Source organism: Patagioenas fasciata, chromosome 1 (genome assembly GCF_037038585.1).
Source record: "Patagioenas fasciata isolate bPatFas1 chromosome 1, bPatFas1.hap1, whole genome shotgun sequence".
Lineage (NCBI taxonomy): Eukaryota > Metazoa > Chordata > Aves > Columbiformes > Columbidae > Patagioenas > Patagioenas fasciata.
In genome coordinates this window covers 69,230,685-69,252,292 of record NC_092520.1, presented here as the reverse complement: position 1 = coordinate 69,252,292, position 21,608 = coordinate 69,230,685, and the positions used below count along the sequence as shown (strand labels likewise).

At 40.9% G+C, this 21,608-nt stretch overlaps 1 protein-coding gene across 2 annotated transcripts in view; it reads right to left on the bottom strand.

Moving 5' to 3' along the window:
• The window catches only part of AFF3 (ALF transcription elongation factor 3), a 333,175-nt gene that overhangs the window by 296,720 nt on the left and 14,847 nt on the right, over positions 1–21,608 (bottom strand). The window lies entirely within an intron of this gene.

The following is a 21,608-nucleotide window of genomic DNA, read 5'->3' as shown; positions in this document are numbered from 1 at the left end:
ACTTGTTGCAGAGCAGACAATGATGAATTGAATTCTGTGTCTGCTAGGTCACACAACTTAATTTGCAGCAGAGGAGATTTAGATATGATTTTAGAAATGCTATCTAACTTTAAAAGGAAAGGCTGGAAGAGGCTGGCTGTCTACTCCACAGCCTCCTTCATGGCTCCTTTATTTCAGAACAGGTTGGTCAGTCCTCATCTTGACCCTGTCCCCACCAGCAGACAGTTATTAAGTTGTTCCTTCTCAGACAGGTTCAATATACAAAATAAACAAGAACAGGAAATCTTCATGCATTGAACAACATAGCTCCCCCCCGCTGGCTCTGTCCAGGTGAGCAACACTGCCTTACAGTATTGTATGGGACATCTTTCCTCCATAAGTACCTGCCTGTTAGCACTTACCCAAGTTAAGACTAGTTCTCCCCAACTATGAAGACACTTTCCTGTGAGGAATATGCACCAAATACAGATTACTTCTGGGCTGGGGACCTATGGAAGTCCCTGTGCAGCTGCTCCACAATCTTGAGGGACTCACATGTGCTATAAAGGTTTGACTCTTATCTGTCAGGCTGGCCTAGGTGTGCTTGTCCTGCCTCAGAGCCAATGGATGGAATAAGGATTCTATACAGCCCAGCTTTTGAAATAATTTGGTGGTGGTGGTGGTTTTGGTTTGTGTTTTTTTAATACATGGCCTAAAGGACTGAGAAATTTTCCTTTCTTCAGTCCCTGAATTCAGAAACTGATCCATAAGATGTGAGAGGAGGAATACCTATTCCACCATCTCCAAATGCACCATGTTTTGGTGCTACAGAGACATGCAGGGCATGCAAAGGAAGACATTAAAAAAAAAAGTTTTTTTCTAAAATATCTTGCATTGGTAATCAAGAACTCTAAGCAATCTTTGACACCAAAAATTCCAGAAGGGCTGCTATTTATGGTGGCTTATATTTGCTATTAGAAATTTACTTTTGATCCTTCAAACTCTGTGGTGCACAAAAGATTTGAACCCTCTTTTACAACAATAGAAAAGGCAAGGGGAGAACAAGATGATTTTGTGACCAAACATCACAACTGCTCCCTCTGTCACCAAACTCAAACTCCTAACATCTTCAGGTGATGCAAATGGCATAACTCTCCTCATGTAAAGAGTGCTGTTTATTCTGTGTACGAATGGGAGAAGATCTTAATCAAGCCCAACTCTGTGTGTGTGTCTATATATATATATAAAGCCAAACACTAAGGACCAGCCACTCAGAATCAACTCAAGAAGATTCTCATCAGTGTGGCCTTTGAGGACACCCAGGATATGTGGTTGAAAGCCACGACTGGCAAGAAGCCAACCAACTTTAACATCAAAAGCTGAGTCCTGGAGCTTAAGATCACTGTGGACTGTTTGCTAAAAGGACTACTTTTTCACTTTCTCTCAGGATATGCAACTATGGGGTGAATACAGTCTAACAAATTCACTTTGGAAGAGGAAGTAATGATATTTGAATTCTCCTACCGTGTGTCGCAATCAGAAGACACTGCACAAAAAAATTGAACTATACCAATTCCCTTTTGATAAGCAAGCTGAAAAAAATTTACAACTTCTCCTGCCCCCTACCAGAAAATTCTTTTTACTTTTACAGGTTTAGAAAAAAATTAAGAAAGGAAAATGAGTTGTCTGCATGGTGCAGCTATACTATACTCCATTTTGGGATCTGATGAGACACTTTGTATAATGTGAAAATTATGGCACCTTTTGTCACAAATTATGATAAAACTTTTTTTTCGTACTCGTTTCAGTATTTTGCTTACCTGTTCATGACATTCTATTAGGTGCCATCATAAAAAGAAAATACTGTTGGCAATATTTATTTGTAGAGACAAACATCAATGCTAAGCACTTAGCAGTACATTATGCTTTTTTGAGGATGCACTTGGGGGAATCAAAGTATTTTATTGCGCAATAGATATTCTTCTGTTTGTACTTGCATTCCTCCAAACCTAAACCATCCACAATGTTTTATTTCTGAGCATACATAACCAAGAACACTGACTGGGGTGAGATTGTTAAGTATTCAAACAATTCCTGCACATCACTTACAAAAAGAACGCCTTTGGGTAAATATCTTTGCTTTCTCTTTCTCGTTGCCTTTCCTATGTGGGTGCCCTTATATGACATGTTCTTGGAGAAATGAACCACATTTGCTCCATTTACTGTTTAACAAAAATAAAACATGAAAAATGTTATAAGCTACAAATAAAATCATCTAGTATTTGTATTGGGCTAATTTGCCAGGGGTTGAATAAATGTTAATTATACAGCTTTTTAAAAATCAGACTTGTTAATGTCATTTTTAATTTAGAATGTTACACTGTAAATGTTTTCCATTGTGTTAATTTACACCTGTTATTACAGCCTCCATTATTAGGTTTACACTGGAACAGCTACTTTGTGCCACTGAAATTTGCTTAAAACAGCAGAAACAATTACTAATTAGAAGGGCATGTTTACTTTAATTATATTTATTTCCTAGTCTAGTTTTATATGTAGCACACTATGAAAGTGTATGATTCAATTAGCTAAAGCCATTTATCTTAGGCAATTCCTCAAATGAGCATTGCTTACAAAGACAGCAAATTCTTTCGGCACTACTTTGCCTCATAAATTTCATAGGTGACACTAATAAATATATATGTTGACTGGGTATCACTTTCTATGTGACCTCACTGCTTTCTCCCGTTTTTGCTAATGCTTATTCAGTAATTGCAAATTACCAGAATGGCATTTTATTTAAACAAGGAGCCCAACTGTTTTAATCAAAGATTTTAAACCAGTGACATGGAGAACTGTCTTTAGCATTCATAAACTCAGAATCAATACAAGATAAGCATTCAGCTAATTCAGTTATCTGCACAATGCAAAACTACAGATACTCATCCACTGATAGCTAGAGCTGGGTTTATGTATTACACAGTGCTTTGTAAATTTGCAAACCAAGTGCAATTTAAACTTCTTGGGAACAAAAAGTTAATGTCTTTATCCTTTACAAATATGACTCTTTGAGTAGTTTTTTCCAATGAAAGTTGTATTATCTATCCATCCTCACAGATTAAAAAGAAGAGGGAGAGCCATAAAAATTCTTTACAAATTACTTCCCTGAAGCTCATTCCTAGATTATGTTTTAAACCTAAAGTGAAGATTAAAAAAAAAAAAAAAAAAACCAAACCACAAGAGAGTTGTGTTTCTAATTGATAGTTGCTGCTCCTAATCTACGTAAATTATATTGGCAGGTAATAATGCACACTGTTGCTTTCGAATAACATTATTTTAGTACTTATAACAAAATTCAGTACTATGAAAAGTAAAACTGCAAATAAATTTGCACAAGCCAGAAGGAAACCTCAATGAGTTCTACATGAAAAGGCACTCTGCCTCATTCAGCCATCAAGGCTCATGCATTTACACCATCTCACTGTCACTGCACAGGCTCAGCAACTGCACGGCATTCAAAGAGTGAAGCTGATGCTGTCAAAGTGGCTACAACAGGGCTAAGGCTTCCCAAAAAGGGGCAACTGCTGCCCGTAGAACGATGCACAACAGCTCTGCTTATCAGCGGTGCTACATATAATGATGAAATACATTAATTTAGATAATCACACTTTGGACTGCCTGGGCCATATTTCACACCTTCCACCAAAAAGGGAATTCATTCCAAGTTTAATTTCTCTTTAACATGTAGAGTGTAACAAGAATGATGAAAATCTAAACTTCTAAAAAGAACTAAGCCAGTATCTTGTGTGGCCAAAGATCACAGACTTACCTTCTCCCAATCCACTGCAAGGCAGAAAAGAAAACAGTGTACAAATAGAAAGCCTGATGTAATTCAGAAAAAAGCTGCTATTAAAAAGTCAGCATTTTTAAAAAAGCTAACAGAGACATATCTGAGCTGAGGCAATTATTTTGTAGGTTAAGAGGAGAAAAATACTGCTGCAATTGAAGATTTGTCTTCACAGGGATTCTCAGGAAAGTCAAGGCAAATCAACTGAGGGAATGAAGTCAGTTCCCAGTCCCAGAACATATATTATGGGAGCTTTTCCTTTCTTCAAGACAAAAAGGGATCAACTGCACTGATGTAAGATCACTTTGAGGATGGGCCAAGCACGTTCACATAGGGGTTTAACAGGCCTTAAGGTACGGAGACTGACTTCACAAATTTAGTGCCTCCACTGGTGTTGCCTTTATCCACGCCATGTGGTCACTGATAACAAAGGCTGACTTCATGGACACCATCTCTGACCTCTTACTAATAGCACCTTTCTTTTATTTACATGTGGGGCACAGGGAAGGAGAGGTTATACGAAGTGCACTGGCAATTTCTAATAGCTAACTATCTTTAATAATGAAGTGTAAGATAACAAATCAAGTCTGAGTCATAACTAATTAAAAGAAATGGGAATTGAAAATGAATGTAATTAGTCAAAATTTCTGAACAGTGCCTTTATTATGAAGTCAATAATTAAAATGGAGAAATCAGTGTTTTGTAACATAATCAAGCCCATACACAAGCAACTTCTGGCCTTTCTTCAAGTGTCTTGGTTTTGAGTAACTCTGCTTTCAGAAAATTTGCATTACTATAAATCCTGTTTGGTTTTTATTTGGTTTTGGTGGGTTTTTTTTGTTTGTTTGTTTGGTTGGTTTTTTGTTTGGGTTTTTTGTTTTGTTTTGTTTTTGGTTTTTTCCAAAGAAGAAACCGATGAGATGGACTTGGTTATCTTTGCTGGGACATTGTCAGGAAAAGCTGACCACAGTATGTTGTTACTGCCTCTGTAATTAGGTTACTCTCTTTGCAAAACAGCAGGGAAGAGGCACCATCAATTAAAACCAAAATAATGCTGGTTGCATTACTTTGCCAAAGTCAGAAACACATGTATGGTACATACAGTTATCAAGAATCTGAGTTCTTAAGTGCTAGGATACACAAATTCAAAGCAAGTACATGCCTTTTAAAAAGAGGCCTGCAGGTGTTTAATTAAGCAGACTTCAGAAGAATCTTAGCTTATAAGAAAAATATATTGATTCACTCTTAATATTTTCCCTCTGACATAGACCTCCTTATAACCATGGGCTGGCTCTTTCTAGGCCTGTTCAATATGTATTGCCCAAAAGGGGTTTTCTCATGTGCAACAATTGACTGAGAGCAATGATCTTGCTTTTATAACCAAACATTCATGCTGTTCTAATTCCTTTTGTTCCACCACAACATATCTTCACACACACACACACACACACACACACACACGAAAAAGAAAAGCCTGGTATTTTCCTCAATGTGTGCAATGCTGGCCAAGATCAGAGCTTTTTGATTACTTTTAGCCAACACCCACCAGGTAATTTTACTCAGGCTCACTTAGTGGGAAGCAGCGCATCAGCCCCAGCTCTGCCCAGCCAGCCAGGCACTGTACCTTGCTGGTACAGCTGGGAACCAGCTGGGTATCCAGTACTGCATTTACACTCTTCTCCTCCTCCTCCTGCCCCTAAAAAAAATATTATTGAGATGTGACCACCTCTTGCAAAAGAAGAAGGGGACGATCCAAAGGTATCGCATCCAGTGGAAACCCACCACCACAAACAGCCAGATAATACATGACACCATCATATGTTCTTTATTATTCCTAGTAGAAAGTAAATAATATTTTAACCCAGACACACAGCTCAAAGGGGAAACACACTTCTCCTCAATTTGAGGCTGATGGATAAGTGACAACTCCATCAAGCCGTGCCTGTGATCTGACACTATCTGAAAGGCACAGCTGCTGCCCAGGGAGCCTGCCTGGTCTCCCTCCTGCTGCTGCTGTGCTAAAGGCTTCAATTAGCACCGACCTCAGCATGGGAATATTTCTCCCTGGGTGGGAAGGGAAATATCACAGACTTAAAGCCCATGTCTCTCCAAGACTGAGGTGAAACAGTGCCCTGCCAGATTCGCCTCCCACAGACTCATTTTGGCAGAGGGTGCACATCAAGGAGCAGCACAGTAGCACAAACAAAGACACTGATTTCTCAGATATTTGCAATGCACAAGGACTACAGCAACTTGGTGCTCTGAGTACCAGCCCACAACGCGTGTGTGTGTGCACAAACATGCTCCCCTCTATGGGCTCGAAAGCTGCCTTGAGGCAATGCTGCTCCATACACACACACACACACAGATGGACATAAACTCACACATACGAAGCTGAGTGTTATGCACGACAGGGAAAAAATGCAGAAAACTGGGAATTGTAAGAGAGCAGAAGACGTACGCAGGGTCCACAAGGATCCTGAAAGTCAAAAGAAATGGCAAAGAAAAAAAGAAGGGGGGAAATATCTAGCTGTACTCAAATATTCCCTACACAAATGACTTTTTACTAAAACTATTACATTATCTTCCATAGAGCAAACACTTAAAAAAAAAAAAAAAAACAACCACGAAGTGCTACTGTAATGATAAAAAAGCTACTGGAACAAACCACTCAGACTACCCTAGTCCAGTGGAGTTAAGATTACATTTACTCCTGATTCACTCAGGAAAAACAAAAACAAAAACAAACAAAAAATGAAATATTCTTGCACACAGTTGGAGGCCATTTTAAAATAGATGTATTTGCCCATCTTAAAATTATTAACAAACCTCTTTTTAACATAGGATTCTGGCTAGCATGGAAAACTGGGCAAGCACCATATATTCAAATGATTAATAACGCATGAATTCCTCCAAATCAAAGGTAAAGCAAGCAAAAATGACAAGCAGAAGGAGAAAACATCTTAAAAAAATTACCAAAGAGCTAGTTTTGGATCTAAAGGCAACACCAAGCCTGCCAACTTCTCAAAGAGGCTGCCAAGCAGCCAGATGCCATAACTGAAAGGAAATTATCCAGAGTTTTACATCTGAGTCTCATGAGAGCCTTTGAAAAAGGACAAAAAAATGGATGCTGGAAAGAGCTCAACTGTTTAATTTCTATCCCCACCCTAAATATTTATTTAAAAGTTAAATTGAAACCATTGCAAAAATTAAAGACAGGATGTGTAAATACAATGTTAGGTATTTACAATGCCCCACAAGGGCGAGCTAGCCCTACCAAAGTACCAGAAAACTCTCCAGGAACATGAATTAAAGACCTGAGGTCATTCCAAACTCCTCGTTTGAGCCAGGCTTCAGAGAGCACACATTGTCCCCAAGTAAGGGCTTGTGATGACTGAGTTTACAGAAGCGGTGCCTGGCCCTGCAGCCGGGGTGGGCACAGGAGTACTCTACACAGCTCCTCTGTCACCAAGGACATCAGGCACATGGCCCATTCCCATCACACCATGGCTTCTACCTGTCACATCGTGGGCCCCACGCGTCCTCCAGGTGCAAGAAAGCTCAGCCCATGATAGGAGCTGGCACATGGCTGTGGCACCAGAGTGATGCCTTTGTTTTGGCTGTGCTGGAGGCATGTTTGATCCTATCACGGAGGGGATGCTGAACACCCTTGGGACAGAAGCCAGCTGTAGGCCATGAGAACACTTTAGATAGTCTACAGCTTTCTCCATTCTCATACCTGAAGAAGTCAATGCAATGAGGTAGGCAAACAGCCTGCAAGTAGCAAGCTGTGAAAAAAAAGGAGCTGAAAAGTCTCTAATCAGCGGACTACCTCCACTCTGCAGCAACATCCCACAAAGTGTAAGGTAGCACTGGCAAACTGGATCCAGCCCCTAATTTAAAAGTAAATGACCACAATATTTGGATTTTTAAGGCGAGTGAAAGAACATCTACAGAGGTCTCTACTGAACCTGCAAGCCCAAACTCAGATTTTACTTCATGCAGCCCCCATTTCATGAACACATAAGCACGCATATTTAAAATACTTGAATAATTCAGTTTAAGTCACTGGAACTCCTCCTGTGCATCAAGTTAAACGCTTGCACAAGGTTCTCTTAGGTCACAGTCTTGCACTGTTTATGCAGAAAAAATTTTGTAACCAGATTGATTTGTATATTCTGCCATCACTTGGCACTGAGCATTTGTATCCCTTGACGTTAACTGGCATCTGTCAAGCACTCTCCTATAAAAAAGTTATTCAGTTGCACATGTTTGTAATATGCAACTGCATATATTACTTGGGTAAAGAAAAGGCAGTTATTTTGATTTCTGCCATAAAATACAGTAGAAGTGTAAACTATGAACTGCAGAACACAAAAAAATGTAATTACTTTTTCAAATACTGGCCAAGGAAGCAGTATTTTACAAGACAAGAAACAAATGTTCAGGTCAAAACTGCAAATGGAAGTGACCAAGCCTGCACTGGACTCAAGGGAACGCAAGATCCAACCCCAAGACTGTGACAGGTTAACATCTCGTCTTATTAAACACACCTGCTCTTTCTCTCCTTCTGGACTTTCTACAGGCTCATTAGGATTTGTTAGGTCTTTGGGGGTTTATTTTTTAAGAAAACACCAGGTAGCATGCAAAAAAATAAACTAAATAGTGAATTAACCTAAATCCCTCTTTTAGCTAGTTCAAGTCTTGTTTATAATGTGCATGCACCACTTTGCATTTACCATGAGGCTCCTCAATTAGTTCAGAGACAAGTTAACCTTCTATCTCCCAGCAATAATAATTCATGCTCATTTTATACAACACAGCGTTCTGCTGGCTATTATCCATCATTTACAAGTGTTATTTGTCTATAAAAATGACACTAAAAAGTTGAAAAATGATTCTGCTCTGCCTGCTGCTGGATGTGTTTTAACAAATGGTACCAATGCAAAAGGCTCTAAGTCATGTAAGAAGCAATTAGTCAAAGAAGCCATAAATATTTTTTAAAAAGGATATAAATGATTGCTTGCCAGATAGTAAAAGCTCTAAAGGTTGCTACATAATAAAAGACTGAACCTACACATACATATCTGAGTAACTTTACCCCTGTGTGCAATCCCATTAGGATGAAGAAGGTTATTCAAGCAAGAAATGTTAGCCAGGTGAGTAAGCGTTTGTCCTAAAATAGTTAAAATAGTATTCTTCATTATTTATCATTAATGAAGTTAATCAGATTCAGCGCTACTTACTCATGCATGCATTAAACAGAAACCTGAACATGACATGCATATTTATGGAACAGAGATTGAAAGATCATTATCTGGAGGGAAGAAAATCCAGCAAAGAAAAGGATGCGTTAAAATGTGTCTGTTATCTTATTAGAACATAAACTGCTTTGCTTAAAACATAAATATTTATTTTAATTAAATAATAACTTCCACACATAACAGCTATAGCTAATGTATGAATTTTGTGATTCCTGATGAAGACGCAGGCCACAGCCACAGCTACCATCAACCAACTGGTCTGATTCCATTGAAGTCAATGGAGCTCTACCAATTTACACTGGTGTATGTCTAGCCTGTGGGGCTCCACTGCATCTCTTTCATCGAGCTGAAATGTATTATACTGCACACCACCAGAAACCAAAAAGAACATAAAATAAATTATTCTATTTACTTTCCAGCTAACAAATAAGGTAAGCATTCCTCAGTTTCATCTTAGAATTCTGAAACTGCACCTATTTTTTAAAAATTATTTTTAAATTTAGATACCCATATACATGTTTAGAGGCCAGAGTGATGGGACTGGCAATCCCAGAAAAAAGGATGAAAAAACTTTAAAAGTGCAACTATTAAATATTCATGCCATTGGCATTCTGTACCTTCAGTGAAGTTCTTGCTCTATATATGGAATGAAACTTATAGTTAAGCACATGACTCCACTAGCTATCAGTTTTGAAAGAGTTCATTACAATGTGAGGGTGAAAAGACTCTCTAGGTTGCTAAACATACAGTAAAATATATGGAGAAAATAGAGAAAGAAGAAACATTTCTGTATGTTCCTTCACCTTTAAAAAATGACAGATCAATTCTGGTTTAAAAACAATCTTGTTGTTCAAACACCTGAAGAAAAAAACAGTGCATTACCTTCAATCATATTTTAAAGTTCTAACATGTTTTTATTAACTCCTTTTTATTGCTCAGTTTAAATATTCTAATTGGCACACAGCACACTTGCACTCACTAGATATCCATTAGACTTTAATGGGTTTGAAATGGTCTACAGTATTATGGGGCTGGCAGCCCTACTGCAGTCCCATTTACAATGACACAAGGTAAGTGGGGCATAAAAACACAATGGTTAATGCCACTGCAAGAATAAAAAAAAAGCTGCCTCCGGTTCCTCCAGTGTGGCTCCTTATGGATGCTTTTGCACAGGCAAGGGCCAGTCACCACAAACATGGATGACCAAAATCACAGAGCCATGAAGATGATTGAGGGAGTGGAGCATCTTCCTTACAAAGAAAGGCTGAGGAAGCTGGGTCTCTTTAGCCTGGAGAAGAGGAGACTGGGGGGTGACCTCATTACTGTTTATAAATATGTAAAGGGTGAATGGCACGAGGATTGAGCCAGGTTCTTCTCAGTGGCAACCAATGATAGGACAAGGGGCAATATGTACAAACTGGAACACAGGAGGTTCCATTTAAATATGAGAAAAAACTTCACAGTGAGGGTGATAGAACACTGGAACAGGCTGCCCAGGGACGTCCATCCCCATCTTTCTTACAGGATCCTTATAAGTACTGAAAGACCGCAATAAGGTCTCCCTGGAATCTTTTCTTCTCCAGGCTGAACAACCCCAACTCTCTCAGCCTGTCCTCACAGCAGAGCTGTTCCAGCCCTCTGATCATTTTGTGGCCTCCTCTGGCCCCTCTCCAACAGGTCCATGTCTTTCCTGTGCTGAGGTCTTCAGAGCTGGACACAGGACTCCAGGTGGGGTCTCACCAGAGCAGAGCAGAGGGGTAGAATCACCTCCCTTGACCTGCTGGTCATGCTCCTTTTGATGCAGCCCAAGATATGTTTGACCTTATGGGCTGCAAGTGTACATTGCCAGCTCACATCCAGTTATTTCATCCTCCAGTACCCCCAAGTCCTTTTCCACAGGGCTGCTCTCAATCTCTTCATCCCCCAGTCTGTATGAGGTCTACAAATGAGGTCTACAAGAGTGTGCAGGAAGTGGGTAGGAAAGGAGGTCTGTAGAGCAACACAGCTGGTGCTGAGGTTCTTAGGAATACCCAGGGCGTGTGCTAGGGCTTGTTTCCACACCATCGCTGCTTCCTATCTGGAGAACCTACCCAACACACACCGTGATTGTCCCCTCTGTGATGAGCGTGAGCCTTTGCACACACCCAGCACTGAGGTCATCTGATCTCTCTGTATCTGGAGTCACGGCATGGCACGCCATGCAGGTAAAAAAAAAGCAACGCACTCTCCACATTCCCCCAAGATCACAGGATATAGAGCATTTATGTGTCTGATACAAGAAACAATTATATATTTGTGCCAAATATGTTGCCAACCTTGTTCAGGAAGGTGGGGTTTTTTTCCATTAAAACTGTCCCTGTAGTGCCACCAAGGCCAGATTCTCAGGGATCCAATTTCCGGCCATTTCAGGAGAACAAGAAGTTCACAACTGTGGGAAGCAAGAAGGGAAGACTGAGATAGCCTGACATACCTAATCAAGGTAAATATGAGGGCTGGGCAGCCGTGTTTCTGTGAATGAGAAAGCCCTTCCTACTGACACAGTGGAGCTGTGTAAATGCCAGCCTGAAAATAAAAAAATATATATATACCCATCCGAGTTCCACATGATAGCTTTTAATTTGATTCATTTCCATGCAAGAGGTTTAAAACATGCCATGTTTTATGATACTTAGGAAATATTAATAAAAGCCTAGAGAAATCTGAAGATCTTTCTGCTGCTACACCAATAATTCCCCTGCCTCTACTCCCAGGGAAGTGCAAAGGGCACGTGAAGATTCATCCCCTCTTTGCCTTTCCCCCTTCTCAGGTTTCAGGGCACTTCAGAGAATTCAGTGTACAGGAATAACCATGTTCTTCAGCAGACTCCTTTATTGAGTCAAAATAACTGATTCTACACATTTCATCGCAGAATCTTTCTTTTATCCTCTAATTATGAAGCAGTGCCCAATGAAATTAAAGCAGCGTGCTCGTAAATATTTTCAGGCACAAATGAAGAAGCAAAGCCAGCTGAGTAATTTGGTTAGAAGGGAGGGAAAATTATCCCAGACCTTCTGTATTCTTTAGTTACAAGTGATGAGACCATTTTTATTTGGGTAGTTTTACACAATAAATTTTAAAGAGTAGTTGTTTAAGTACATCTAAAGGTTAAACCTTCAAGCAGCTAATCTGTATGTAAGAAGAAGTAACTGTCAAATACTTAACCTTTTACAGATTAAAACTGTCTGCCTAACAGATGTGAAATCATCATTGTTGTAATTGTTATAAGTAGATATCTGAGCATTTTCTGGAGATAGATCTTTTTTTTTGGAGCAGTAATTTTATGCCCCAGGTCACTTGCGTGTTCATGGCTGTGATAAAACCACTGCCTTCCAAGAGAAGTTATATGCCAGGACTTTATAACTGCTACACTGGTTTCCAGCACCAAAGTTATTGGTTGTAACAGGCAGTTTTAAATTATTATAAAATGAACTTGTATGGTGAGTGGAAATGTTTTATTGTTCAGTCGCTGTAAGTGGTTGTATAAGTGAATTTTCACAATGGTATGGTTGGGGTACAGGAAGAGAAAAGGTTCCAACATCTGATTAACTGTAAACGTTACTATAAAATATTGATTTTTGACAACATTTGATAGACATATCCTAAGTTATTAGAATATGTCTAAAATGCCATTACTTTATGATTATCAGTTGTAAGTATTAAGGATATAAGATAAAAATGTTTCTACTATGGTAAGTGAGCATGGAAACAGTATTTTTCCCATATGCTACTTGAATATATCAGGGCAAAGTAGCTTGAAACCCTTCAGACACCACTAAGCAGACACAGGTTCCTACATGGGTTTACATTTAGGCCAGCGTCCTGCACCTAGACCAGGCATTTTCCTCTTCAGTCACAGTGAAATGTAATCATTAGACTATCCAGCAGAAAAGTCAGTTTATAAATCCAGTATATAACACTCAGACATACGGGGTTTGCGAGTATAGATTTTGGCTTGACCCTCGTCACGCTGCTGAACATGCACTGGGAAAGCAAAGCTGTCCCTGACTGAGGTGCAGGTTTCACCCTCCTCTCCCTTCACCTTTTTGTGGTTTTATATCATTCCAGTTGTAAATGCCAGAGGTCAGGACGCTTCTGGCGTGAGATGCTGCAGCGGGTCCAGAGTAGACACAGCAACTGCCCTTCACAGGCTGCAGCTGCCTCCCCCATTGCCCTGCCTGAAAGATCTCCTTTACTCCCACAGGAAATTTCCTGCAAGTACATGCGTGTTTTGGGCTCCACACCAGATAATCAACCTGCATTTTTCTTTCCATCTAACAAGTAAATATGGTTTTGAAACAAGAAATATTTTTTTTTCTTAAATTTATTTTTAGCCCAGGTCTGTTTCTCAGTTTGATATGTCCTGCATGGTCAGCAGAGCTTCCTGAGGAAGCAAAGCATCAGACGGTGGTGTCTCCCCATCATCTGCTCCCTCTTCCCTGGTTATTATTTTGAACCTGCTAATCGATTTCAACCAAATTTGACAGAGGTTTCAAAAAAATGTCCTCCTGAAAATCAGCAGCTGTTTACGCAGTGCTAATAACTTGGTCTTTTATCCGTGCCAGCCAATGGCAGCCAGCTGTCCATCAGCATGCAAGCATCCTTCAGTTCAGGCACAGTTCTGAAACCACCCCAGCGGCTGGTGTTTTGTCCCCAGGTCAGTGGAGCCCAAGGGAGATGCAATCACTGGCAAAGACTCTATGCAGTGGGGCTGATGGGTTACAAGACACAAAACTACAGTCTAGTTTTGGTAATTTCACTGCTAAGGGAAGCTTTTTTCCCCTACCTAGATGAGTGATATAGTAGTAGTAGTAGTAGTAGTAGTAGTAATAATAATAATAATAATAACTATTATTATTATTATTATCTGAGTTCCAACAATTGCCAGACCCTATAAGTATTCAAAGCCTGTTCACTAAAGACAGAAAAAATGAGGATTTGAAGCACAACAACAGTGCCAACAAGAACACACTCTCTTGCAATGTACTCTGCAAATGACCCCTTGCACCTCTACTCGTCTGAAAGGGAGATGCAAAAGTTGGTGCATCACCACCACCCATACGAGAGGTCATTTCCAGGACACAATGAAGCAATATGAACTGACCTGCACTTTGCTTCACTGCAGTTTCCGTACAAGTTTATTTGTGAGCTGAACTTGAGCAGAGAATGCCAGCTGTGCCATATTGTAAAGTGGATTTGTCATGTGGATTTATCCATACTTTGTCCATTAAGTCACCCTTGGGAACGAGCACTAGTTAGAATTCTCTGATAGATGTGAAGGGTTTCTATATAGACGAGGGGGGCGAAAAAAGGAATACAGTGATTCCAAGAGACTGGAGGGAAAAAAAGAGACGTATTATTAGCACATCGAAAGGCATCTGAAATATAAATTATTTGAAAGCATATCACTTTATATATCCTGTTAATTACATGGTTAATATTATGGAATCTGACAACTCCCCATAGACACCAGGACTATTGATGAGTTCCATTTAATGTTAGAAATTTCTCTCTTCTTGTGCAGAATTACCTCTTTAACCTCTTTCAGTCCAATAAATTCACATTAAAATGTGACCAGGAGTGACAACCTTGGGAGAGGACTAACCTCTCCCTCTATCATGTCATTTTAGCCTCAGTCTCAAATTGGTACAGCACTCCCATAGCTATTAGCTCAGCTCTTCTCCTGCCTCCTGAGTAGATGAAGCAGTATGTCTAATTAATTTACAATCCTTAAGTACAAAGGTAGCTATCAGCAAAACTACATTAAAATCGAACTACCAATAAGGTAATTGTAAAATCATAATTTTCTGGGATGTTTTCACTAAATACCATCTTAGTTTTGTAGCTGAATGTTTTCCAAAGTCTAGCCTTACAGCTACGTGAAAGTCAAATATTTCATACATTACAGTATATGTCACTCCAAAGAAAAAAAATGACAGATACTCTTTAATACAATGAAATGCAATTTAAAGCCAAGTCAATAAGATACTAACCTCTTATCCTCAAATGAGGGCTACGTTATACATCATAGGTTAGAAGTTAAAAATGAAGAAAATGGTTCTTGCCACTCATAATTCAAAGACTGTTGTCAAAAGCTTTCTGTTCATAGAAATGCTATTGGTTTTATTCAGCTGGCAAAAACTGTGCAGTATTTTAAGTAGCTCAGACAGATAGCTTTTTTAGCTATACAGTCCAGAGCCAATTTTTCCTGAACAGCATAAGGACCTGATTTTGCTAATGTATACATGTTGCACTGTACCCAGTTCCAGAGATAACCGGCATCCATGAGTGCAGGCTGGGGTCTAGGGAGGATACACACTAACAGACAGATTCCCTATTTTGCTTTGTACTCAGAGACACTAGACACAACCAGCAAAAAAAAGATTGCTGCACTGAGAAGCCCTCCGACAGCACAAAAGCTCTGCTGCTGCCCAGCTCCCTACCTGCTTCTCACTGATGAGAAAATACTGAATATTGGGGGTGGGAGGTAAGGGGCATACTGCAGCACAGCAGCAACGAGCAAGATTCTCCACTGGGCTCCAGTCACCCCCATGAAACTCTCATTTTTGCCAGGGTCAAACAGCTGATAGACATGCGGGGCAACGAACCTGCCGGCTGCCATCCTCTCCTCCCCGTCTTGAGACCGAGGAGAACAGAGAGGAGGTGTAAAATCTGAAGCCCCTTCACTCTTCTGTTTTCTCTGCTTGTCAGACAAGTGGTGCTTGTCAGCCTCATGAATGGTATGAGGAGCCTTTTTTTTTTTCTCCTTCCCCTGAATAAACCACTTTCTGTAACCATGCATAGTCAGGGCAGCAGGAGAGGAGCTCAGCTCATTTGCTCTGAGGAGCTGTCAGCATCTTCCTTAAAGAGCACAGGCTGACAGCCTCTCTGAGGCAGTTACATGGTACCCTGGCCTTAAGTAACCCTCCTTCCTACATTCAGGCCAGATATGAGGAAGAAATTTTTTACCACGAGTGTGGTAAAACACTGGCCCAGGTTCCCCAGAGAGGTGGTGGATGCCTCATCCCTGGGGACATTCCAGGCCAGGCTGGACGGGGCTCTGATCAACCTGATCTAGTTGCAGATGTCCCTGCTCATTGCAGGGGCTTGGACTAAACGACCTTTGAAGGTCCCTTCGAACCCAAACTAGTCCATGATTCTATGATTTACCACATTCCTACTTTCCATCATACACAAGGAATCCTGTACACTGCATCCTCCTTTTCCCTGTGGCCACATTTGATAGCCACAACATAGTCCTAGACTTGGCCCTAACCCTTTGTGGTTAATAGAGCTTATGTAAAAGACTGATAGAGGGAGCATAAAGCTGGATGAGCTAGAGACTTCGCTGTGACAGCCCAGAGGTGGTTGCAGAGGAACAGAGGAAGCCTTAGGTGTGAAATGTCATACTGTTTGCTCAGTGTTGTTTGGTGTGAGTGGCCCTGTAGAATGAGCAACTGCAGCAGGAACGGATAGAGATGTTCTAGCTGACAGGAACAGAACAGGATGCTTATTTGTCCCCATCTTCTTTCTGGAAGGAAATTATCTGCTACTGCTAATGCTGAAATCTGTGCATCATGCTCATGTCTGCACCAGGTTGTAGAGTATGATGGAAGTCACCAATTACAGATAAAGGCTATCTTCAAAATTTGGATGGAAGCTGCTGATTATGACTGCTCTACCATATAGTGGTACTTCTCATTCTTACAAGAAATGCCTAGAATTTGGTGTGGGCTTTACATTAGCTATATTTTAGATTTATACAAGCGGGTACAGTTAAATAACTGCACATATGTGTGTAATTTTCCACATACCAATGCCAGCACCCTGCAGACTGTATAGCAGGCTATTCATTTTACATCCTCATGTATTTTGCTCACTTACATCTAGGCAAGCCCGTAGTTACTGATATTCTTTAGAAATCTGACCTGCTCTCTACTGGGAATTATTATAGGTCTCACCAGAAAATGCTGAGTAGAGGATAGTTCTTGCATGAGAGCATGAGGACACACATGCCTTTACCCTTATGCGCTGCACATGCCTTTTCCCCAAACACATACCTGGCAGGTGCAATCCAGACCTTCATTTGTCACTCAGACACCAGTAATGGGCTCACCAGAAATACTCTAAATAGATTAGATTAGATTAGATGAGAATTATCTTCTGTCTTTTTAGACCGCCTTGGCATTAACAACAAAACTGGGTATATTTTCCAGGCAAACATGCTTTCTCTGAAAAACTAAAAGGTAGGACAAATGTTCCTGTCTCCTCTGAAATAATGTTTACTGGTCCTCACTAGCGAGAAGCAGCTGGCTTCAGTTAATCTGGTGGGGTAACATTAATAACTTAATAAACGTAATGACATTAAGATCTAAACCTCCTTCTTAAAGACCTGGGTACAGAGATGAGCTGCACAGCTGGGTGCAGAGTTAGATACATAGCTCCCAAAATGGATCTTACACTGCTGCGCTGTGTGCCAAAGCTCCCCTTACTGAGGATGGGGAGAAACAGATACCCAACAACCAGCTTCTCAACACTCAGAGGCTATGCTGGGAGCCAAACCCTGTGTCTGTCCAAGGAAAACGTCAAAGAGAACTTGTGGGTTTTGCTGTGATTAGACTCCACCATGAAATCAGCGTGAGTCCCACGCATGTGCCCTCTTGGGCATTTAGGTCAGACAAAAGGGGCACACCTTTTAAAAGAAAACCGAAGGACACAGCCATGCACACTGTTTTGCAAACATCCTCACAGTCAAAACACTAGCATAAAATGGGAAGCCCAGATCCAAGTCTCTCTCCAGCATGGGGTTCATATCCATAGATTCAGTCTCAAGGAACATGCCCTGTTTATCTGGCCAAAGGCTTTTCTGAGTGACAAGCCCTTCACCACCCTTCCTGGAGCTTGATCCCAGTAGTACGGATGTGGGAATTGAGGGACCATGGGACCAGGAAGAAACATGCAGTTGGGAAGGGGAAGACCTGACTTCCCTGGGTGTTGTTGAGCATTGATAAGGATCATGGCTGGAAACATTGTGACTAGTTCAGCCAGAAGACACATTCCGAGCAGGAGGAACTGCGATCTGCACATCAGCGAGGAGCAAACGAGCCACAGATCAGGCCGGCTGAGCGACAGGAGATGGAGGATGTGCTGGAGGGCACATAGCCCCATCTCCTGATATGCCCAGCTTGGCAAACAAAGGGGAAGAGTTGAGACCCTTTATCATGGCCCAGGGCTTTTCCAAACTTGTTGATCTTTTGCAGTCACCATTTCCCCCTGGATTTCTGCATGACACAAGGCGGAGACCCTCAATGTGGCCCAGGACTGGTCCAGACTTGTCCCTCTTTCGCAATCACCACTTCCTCCCCCCACCCCAGACTTTCCTCTACTCTGGAAGCTATAAAAAGCTCACCCTAAAACAGCAAGGGGGTAATACCAGTCTCATTTAAGGGCCTGTCCAGTCATCATCAAGGGAACACCAGTTTCACCAGGAGCCTACCAGTCTTCACCAAAGGAATACCAGCTCGGCCTCACCAAGAGAATACCAGCACCCTGAGGACGCTGACTCTGAACCAGACATCGGAGGACGCTGCGCTCCTGACCCCCAGCATCCTCGCCATGGAACACCGAGGCCACACATCATCGTACAAGTCCTGTCAACCACACTGCAGGGCCATAAGAGACTGGATCTCTCACTCTTTTCTTTCTTCCTTTCTCTCTGTTCTTTCCTTCTCTCCTTTTTTTCTATAGCCTCATTTCTTTGTCTCTCCTTCTGTGTATATATATATACACATATATTACTCTCTCTTTCTCTCTCCCTTATACCTTAGTTTTTTTTCCTTCTCTACCACTCTCTTTCTCTCTTTCCCTTTTGAACATATAAGGATAACACCATCTTTAAGCTCTGCTGTTGATTTCTGGTTAAATTTCATATTATAGCTACTGATGGCTGCCAATATATTGCTCGTAGTAGGATTTTCACTGTTAATGTGTTGGTAAGTTCTGTTATGCTTTTGCCAAGTCACCATTCGCTATAACCAATATTCCAACATGTACTTTTAGTAAAACTCACAATTGAATTGAACCCCGGAGGTGATTGTCTGTCATTCACTTCACATAACCGTGCAGAATTAACCCAGAGTTAACTCACACCTGCTCTCATCTGTTGAGTCAGAGCGCGTGTCGGCGTCTAGAGTTAACTCATCCCTCCTCCCATCTGTTGGGACAGGGACAGTTGTCATTGTCCCAAAGCTGTGTAATGTGTGGCATGCAAGCAGCACAGTGTTTGGCCACAGGGTATCTCGAAATTCTCCAGGCCCTCATGTACGGGGCTAACAAGACTGCTAGTCTTAACATTGTCTCTAGGCATGTGCACTAGCAAAGCTGGAGACATGTCAGTGTGTTTCTGCCAGAAAACAAGGGCATCTTGTGTGTCTAGTTGGGTTGTGTGGGGTTTCTGGGGTTTCTAATTTGCTAAATTAATTCTGCCTAACCTGTGCAAGTTTCTGGGGTTTTTAATTTGCTAAATTAGTTCTGCCTAATCTCTGCACGTAAACCACTATGTTGCACCTCACTTAAGAGCTGTGAAGGCTCAAGTAAGAATCTGCTTTTGTGGCACACAACCAGCTAAATTAATCTCCTGGCATAGACTTGCACTGTTTGGTTCAATGTACAAAATCAAAATCCAGTCTCCAAATAACTCAGAGGAATTTCTAGCTGATATGGCAATCTTTAGGCATATTAAATGACAGACATAATGAAAGTGATTTTTGGTAGTTTAGATAAATAGGCAGCTAGTAAGCTAGTACTGCACTCAGCTTGCAAACTATATATGTCTCTAGTTTGCTAAGAAGCATCCTTTGTGGATTATTTGCTGTACTTTGACCTTCCAGAGCCGCTTGCATTTTCTTTATACTGGAGACCTAAGATACTTCTCTTCCGTTAGTCTGTACTCCCCATAAGCAATAAAACTATGTCTCTTGCCTCAACTGACTGACTTCCTCAGTAATCACACACCTTAGATTACAGACTCCAGGTTTAGATACATCACTGTATGAAGTGCTGTACAATGAGCAACCCACTGACTTTCTGTCGTGCTTAGAAAACACAGTCTCACAGGTAAGTCTGTTTCCACCCCTCTCTTTTTAAGCCTGTCAGGTGCCTGCACCCACAAAAACCAGTTCATCTGACCCTCATCCTCCAGGAAGCATGTGTACATAGCACAGCTAGGCAGAGAACTCCAAGATAACAAAGACTGAAGCAGAGCTTCACGTATAGCACCATGCAGCCCTACAGGTTTTGGATAAGGAGAAGCATAGCTTTACTCACATGATGCTGAGTCCAAAATAGTTAGTCTTTCCTTCTGAAAAAAACATGGGGCAAAACGGAGGAACACAGATGTTGTTGCCTATGAATACAGCTGAACTGCTTATAGACCTACTGATGCGGCATTCAGTGTGACTGTTGCCAAGTATCACAGAGCATCACTTGAGGTAAATACAATCCCAGTGTTAATAATAATAATAATATCATTTGATTTTATCATCACCCCATGTATTTTCGTAATGTCTTTCAATGCATCTGGCCCATATCAACTGTATGGTAATTGAGTGTTGCCAGTAAAATTATGTAAAATTAATTTTGACACCCTTTCTCTGAAGTGTCTGTTCTGTTCTTCTGTGTCCTTGGAATGAAATGTTTTGATACCAGCAATTTTCTTCAGAGAAAATAGCTCCCCAAGCTCCTGTTGCTACCCCTCTAGCTGCAATACTGCTGAATGTGTCTTATCCAGGCTCTACCTCATTCTCTGATTTCGGCTTAACAAGTCCACGGTTATTTTCAAAGATCCTCTTCTATGTGTTGCCATTATTAAGAAAAGGTCAGTTTCTGTTCACTTGAGTAAAAACAAGACCAATACTAATTTTCTGGGGTTAAAACCACGTATCATACACTAAGAAAAGCTTCAGGTGTACCCTTTACCTATCAGGAAACAGACCAATATCACAAGTACTAAAGACCTGACACAAACGTGTCCCATACTTAGTTGCATTACTTTTGCTTGATTGCCGAGAGCTGAATCTTTGCAAGTAGATCATATTCATGAATGTGTCATGCCTCACTATGTTATTGTACCAGAGACTCATTAAAGATCTACTCAAAGCTTCCTTCCTAATTTATATTACTTCTGTGAGTTGCTTTGATTTGAGAAATCTCTTTTGCAAAAAGAAAGCTGTCCATTGTTTGGACTCTAAAAGGAAATGTAGGTGTTTAATTGGTGGATGTGGTTTTCATTATACTTTCCATCTCCACCACAAGCATTCTTCGTGAATTGTGACAAGTCTGTTGGCAGCCTGCTGCATCAGACTGGAGGTAGCTGACTTGATAAGCATGTCGCCCAGATGAAGAAAAACATGAATTCCCTCCAAGTTTGCTCAAAATTGCTAATTAGCTTAAAGGCAATGTCCTGAATTGGCATAGAAAACCAC